Source organism: Eurosta solidaginis, chromosome 1, assembly GCF_040869045.1.
Source record: "Eurosta solidaginis isolate ZX-2024a chromosome 1, ASM4086904v1, whole genome shotgun sequence".
Lineage (NCBI taxonomy): Eukaryota > Metazoa > Arthropoda > Insecta > Diptera > Tephritidae > Eurosta > Eurosta solidaginis.
In genome coordinates, this window is record NC_090319.1 from 251,143,645 (window position 1) to 251,149,644 (window position 6,000).

Here is a 6,000-nt window from a genome sequence, read left to right on the forward strand (position 1 = left end):
AAAATATTTTTTATTCTTTATACAAGTCTTTGACACAAGTCGCTGCATACAGTCAGAGAAAAAATCGTTCTAAAACGAACGAAACAAGTTCAAAATTAAGAACATTCGTTGACAAAAGTCTGTTAAGTACGTTTTTTCTTAACTCGTGCCCGATGGGCTTGTTTTAAGAACAGTTTTTCCAAGCATACCGTTCATATTTTATGACCAGTTTGGTATTGATTTGTGAACCTTCTCTGTGCTCATTTCGAGCACTACTTGGGCTTGGTGTAAGATTTTTTGTTCTCACGCTTCGAGAACGATTTGTGGTCGATTTAACATTTTTCGGCCTCAATTCAAGAACGGTTTGTGCTTGATCTTTGGGGGAGTGGGATGGTAATTTATTCTATTAGTACCCATTTATTTATTGCTTTTTTATTAATAATCATATTTTGTCATTAATAAAAAATATTACTTACAGAAGGCCTATTATTAAAATCCAAAAGGGGAAAAAATGCATAATATGAATTTTTCATATATTTCTCTTATTGACAAATTCTTTTTATTTGGTGATGCAATCTGAATATATACTTAAAACATTTCATAACAAGTTTGAGAATTACCTGTGCATATTTGAACGAAAAATATGAGTTAAAAAAATAGAACATAAAAAAACTGTTTTAAAAATCTTCAGAGTTTGATGGCGATCGAACTCGCGCCACACGATCGCAACCGCTGCATCATAGCCGCTGGACCACCACAACCGCTTTATAGCTTGTGCCAAATGTTGTATTTAACATTGTAGTGCACACGAATTGTACCGTTTCTTTTTTCTTGAACTTAATTTAAGATCATCGTTCTCATTAATAGAACATTTGTTCATATTTTAAGACCAGCCGTTCTCTTTTTAAGAAAATGGTGTAAATTCATTTTATTGTTGTTTTAAGAACAGGTCGTTCGTTTTTCAAGAACAATAAAGGAAGAGCATCAAAAGCTTGAATTGAGTCCGGTGGTGCTGGATTTTATAACGGCGTGTTTCTCTGAGTGTAGAATGCCAGGTAAATATAACTGAACATTTGTCTACAAAGCAATCAAGCATTCACATGTAATTTGGGCATCAATTTCAATTGAAAAGCAAAAACAAATTATACAACTCGCTTATTTTGTTTTGGTTTTCCAACTGAAATTTTGTTCTAAGCGAGCAGAAAAAATTTTGAAGATTTTGAAAAGGCGCCCATTCTCTCACTACTTTAGCAGTTCGTTTGAAATTTAAGCTTAATTATATTGAAATCTCCGTAGATTTTCAATAGGTTTAAAATATGTATTCCAAAAAAAGTTGCGTAGTGAATAGAGTTTGCAATTATTTTTTTTCTTTTACTGAATTCTCTTTAGCTTAAGTGCATTTTCAATTCGAATATGTTAATTTTAACAATTTTTTTTAATACATTGCTGAATCTGACTTTCGTGCATTGCAGGGAAGCAGTGTCGGATCGAGGATAAATATTTATAAATAATTTTTTTTTTTTAATTTCGAGGATATATTTTATCCCCAGCTTCAACTTCTTATTTTTTAACAAAGGCCTTTCTTGTTTGTTTTGCAAATAAAATATTTGTTAATATTGGCAATGTCAAGTTCAAGGTATCATGTACATACATATATGTTGCCTATACACTATACCGTCCCATCTTGTAACGTAACGTACATATTTAACAAACGAAAATCATAAACAAACACGAAGTATCAGTTGCTTGCAGTTTGTGTGACAAAATCAAAATTAAAATATCTAAAGGCACGGCGACAGATGCATTTCGCTCTTTTCGCCAATACGCCTTTTTCCACTGGTCAAAAAGACAAAATATTCTTAAGAATAAGCTTGCTAAAGTAACAATAAAAAATGGGGGAAGACGACAGAAATGCAAATCTATATGTCCTACAAAATGGGCTTAGTCCCACGAAGTAAATTCAGTATATGTGACCTGGAATCATGAAACGACCCAATTGTGCGAAAATACCGTTCTTAACTTTTTGAGTGATTCTTATTTAAGCCAAATCGGACCACAAATACGAGTTTTGAAATATTTCGATCCATGCGCCACCTATCAGAGTTTTTTTTCTTATTTTTGCATTGTCATCGGGTTCTGAACTATATTCAAAGTTTCAAGCTTGTAGCTTTTCGGGAAGTTAATTAATCTTTAATTACAAAATTTGTTCACAACGGCCAGCCGCTACACAAAGTCAAGCTAAACAATAACTTTAAACGCGTTTTTCTCGAAAAATTGTTTTCGCACAATAGGGTGGTTTCATGATTCCAGGTCACATATATTATGCAGATAACTGTTATCGAAGCCTTAGGGGTTATAAAAACGTAAAATGAGCGTGAAACTTCACAAAAGGCTCCTCAAGTTTATTTTTACCCCATAATTTCAAATCTCATGTCACACAATGACATCCATTAATTCAATTATTCTGCCGTTTAGTCGAGAATTGCAGTTGAAAGCCTGGGAGAAGCTACAAAATTGGCGGATGATGCTTTGAATGATTTCATTGAAATGCGGGAAAACGCTGACTCGTGCTTGCATTTTATCTTTGAGGTTGTTGAAGCGTGTTCCAAATACGACATTGAATTCGTCAAAAAAACTGCTCCAATATTGGGTCTCAAGGAATTGAGGATTACTATAGAATCCCATTTTATGTGCCATTACTCGACACTTACATTTGTCACGTTCAAAGTCGTTTCCAAAAGAACAAATCAATTTTCCAAAGCTTTGTCCAGTTAATTCTTAAGCAAGAATTCGATAAAGGGAAATGCACAGAACTCTAGAATTTTATGAAAAATTACTGAATTGCTCCGAATTGATTTGCGATCGAAGCGTTCAAAATTGGCTGAATGCGATGTCGGTAAGTTTTCTAAAAATCAAAATCTAAAGGACCCAGTAATTTTGGCTGATAAGCATCAGGACCACGACGTCGTTGTTGAATTTGTATGTTAAATTTTTATAGTGATCTGGATCAGGCTTCATTGGAACACAGCTTACAAATATTATGCAAACGTTTGTCAGGGCGTATGAGTAACATTTTGAAATGGAGTGACCGGTAAAAACGTTGTGCGACTTAAAATACCGTTTAAAATGTGACATTTTTCTTTTTTCCCTTAACTTGACAGTTATTTTATAAAATTTGTATATATATACAATTGTTCTTGCACTTGCTATAATCAACTACTCAAAACTGTTAAAATATAAAACATTTTTTGCACATAATATATAACTGTTAAAACACTGATGTCGATTTGTATTTAATCTACATAAATTTGTAGTATGCACTTTTCTGTTTATGGAGAAATTACGAAAAAATGAACGTACTTTACAGCAAAAGTATTTGTTTTTATTCTAGAGTTGTTGTATTTTTGGCTGTTTTGATTTGAACTTGAACTGGCTGCCTTCAGATATTTGAACGCCTTGCCAAGAATTCATTCACTTAAAATATATATACATATATATTTGTATAAGTATACTGTTTATAAATAACTTAACATATGTGCATATTTTATCATCAAATATGAATAAACTTAATCGCAGCGTTTCCTTTTTTTCACACTTTGATCACCACACTTAAACATTTATACATACATACTAAGTATATAAACAATTGTGATATTTTATATTCGGATTTCACTTATTTTTAACACTAAAGTATGTTATTGCTGAAATAATTTAAATCTGTTTTCTTTTATTTGTAAGGAGAAACACTTGCAAAATTAAGCTTTAAATTATTATATTTATTTTTTTTTTTTTTTTTTTGTAGTTGTAGTGCTTAAAAGAAATATAAAAATAAAGGCACTACTTGTTTTTTTGTGAATAATTCTTATGTTGACCGCAATTGAAAAACACTTTTTTGATGGACGCCCTTCTTATTCGTTAGCATTGGACGGTTTCGAAATACGAATTAACGAATTTGCGAATTTTATGCGTATTCCGTTTTTCGCGATCGAGCATCGGACATCGACAGATTTTCAGTTTTTCTAATACTGCCCTTGATTGTGCGATTGTGATGATTGTTGTAAATAGAACGAAAGTCTCTCAGATTTTACTCTCTCGAATTCTTGACAAACTAATTATGTATGAAAATATTTGTAACAAATGTGATAGTTTGATATTTGATTTTTTGTTTTTTTTTTTATTCTGCTTGCAAATTGATGACGTAGCAAAAAAGTGCGAATAAACGAAAATGTCTGGCACCCAAAAGAAATTAAGCCTTTTGTCTTAACAAAAGTTTGTTTACTAATTAGAAAAATGTATTCACAATTAACTTGTTATTTCGCGTTGGATAATGGGACTATCCTGTTCTGCAGAATGATACTGAAAACTTCCCGTGGGGTACAGCTTACAAAGTTGTCCTGAAAAAATTGAAGGGAAACGCTTAGGGGATACTAACGTGATCGTCCTTCCTCAAGAACGTGGTCGATATTATATTTACCACGCAAATAAAGCTGGGTTCTCCTCCATCAAATTTCCCACTTATTACATTTGAGGAGGTAACCATAGACCATATCCTTCAAGTTGCTAAAAGACTAGAAGGCCACAAAACTCCTGGGTCAAACGGGACGCCCATAAGGCAGTTGCATTTGCGAAACTGTCCAATGCCTGTTTAACTGAGGAAGCATTCCCAACAATCTGGAAGCACCAGTCATTAGTGCTATTGCCAAAGCCAGATAAACACTCATTGGGCCCATCCAGTTATAGGCTTATATCTCTGCTTGACTCTGCCGGTAAAGTACTCGAGCGAGTCATTTATAGTCGCTTTGAAAGGAAATCTAAGCATTGGGAGGTGTATCTGAAAACCAGTTCGGGATGGGGAAAGAGAGATCCACCTTTAACGCTGCAAACATGACCAAAATGGCTGCTTAGAAGTACTCGATGGCTAGAGTGATCTAAAGAATATTGTCTCATCGTGACCTTAGACGAATGCCTTTAAACCAACTAATTGGGCAAAAATTCTTAACACAGTTGATCGCATCGGTGTATCCTGTTGAGAGAATTTTACGGAGTTGCTTTGAAGCTCGGCTTCTGGAATGCGAAACATCAGCTGGCACAAAATCTTTACCCAAAAGGGTTCCGTACTCGGTACTGTGCTTTGGAGCCTCATGTTCAATGTGGTATTATGCCTCAGAATACCCATCCTTTTATTCACTCCTCCTTCCGTCTTTTTCGCTTCATCTATCTCCATATTCGTCTCATTCTATTTCTTTCTCAGTATCCTTCTACTTCTCTCTTTTCTCTTCTCTCACCTTCTTCTCATTCTTCTTCATCCCTTATTGCCTGTCCCAGAGGGTGGTGTGTATTTTGTTCCAGTCCCAGTCACAGTCCCACTCCGATTTTCAGTCCCGGTCCTAGTTCTAATCCCAGTCCCAGTCCGTCTCTGGTTAACTTCCCGGAAAAAAGGATCGTAAATACTAATATAGGCAAATTTATATACCAAATTTTCAAATTTTGAATTTTTTCTAAAAAAAAATCATTACTCAAGAATGGCTAAACCGATTTGGGATTTCAAAATCAACTAACCATCATCTCTCCTTCCTGTATCTTTCCTAAAAATTGCATGGCAATCTTTCTATCCGTTCTCGAGTTATGGAGTGACAATCAAAATGTGCACTTCTTTTTATATATATAGATAATTAATTGGCGTTTAATCGTCTAAGAAATTTTGGCCTTTTCGTAACAAGCCACGCCAGCTAACCCTGTTTCGCGATAGCTGACGCCAGTTGGGAGTACGAAGGGAGGTCATGTCTCCCTCCACCTGCCTTTCCCAACTCAGTGGAGGGAGACCTCCTTCTTCTACTACCAAACGGCAGTGTTGACTGAAATACTTTCTTGGCCGGAGCGTCTTCATCCAATCGCATAATATGACCTATCCAGCGAATCTTTTGGACTTTTATTCGCTGCGTTATCGTCATTTCTACGTAAAGCTCGTACAGCTCATCACGATACCTCCTGCGATGCTCGCCGTCGGTATCACGGACAGGG

At 35.0% G+C, this 6,000-nt stretch overlaps 1 protein-coding gene across 7 annotated transcripts in view; it reads right to left on the reverse strand.

Moving 5' to 3' along the window:
* The window catches only part of CanA1 (Calcineurin A1), a 191,280-nt gene extending 187,276 nt beyond the window's left edge, over window positions 1-4,004 (reverse strand). For 2 of the 7 annotated variants that reach the window (XM_067760331.1, XM_067760326.1), the window contains exon 1: window positions 3,821-4,004. The gene's annotated coding sequence lies outside the window, so the exon portion shown is untranslated. Of the gene's footprint in view, window positions 1-3,012; window positions 3,130-3,339; window positions 3,575-3,610 lie in introns of those variants that run through there. The other 5 variants (XM_067760335.1, XM_067760328.1, XM_067760327.1 and 2 more) reach the window with 4 other exon arrangements.
* Between the last annotated feature and the right edge of the window lie 1,996 nt (window positions 4,005-6,000).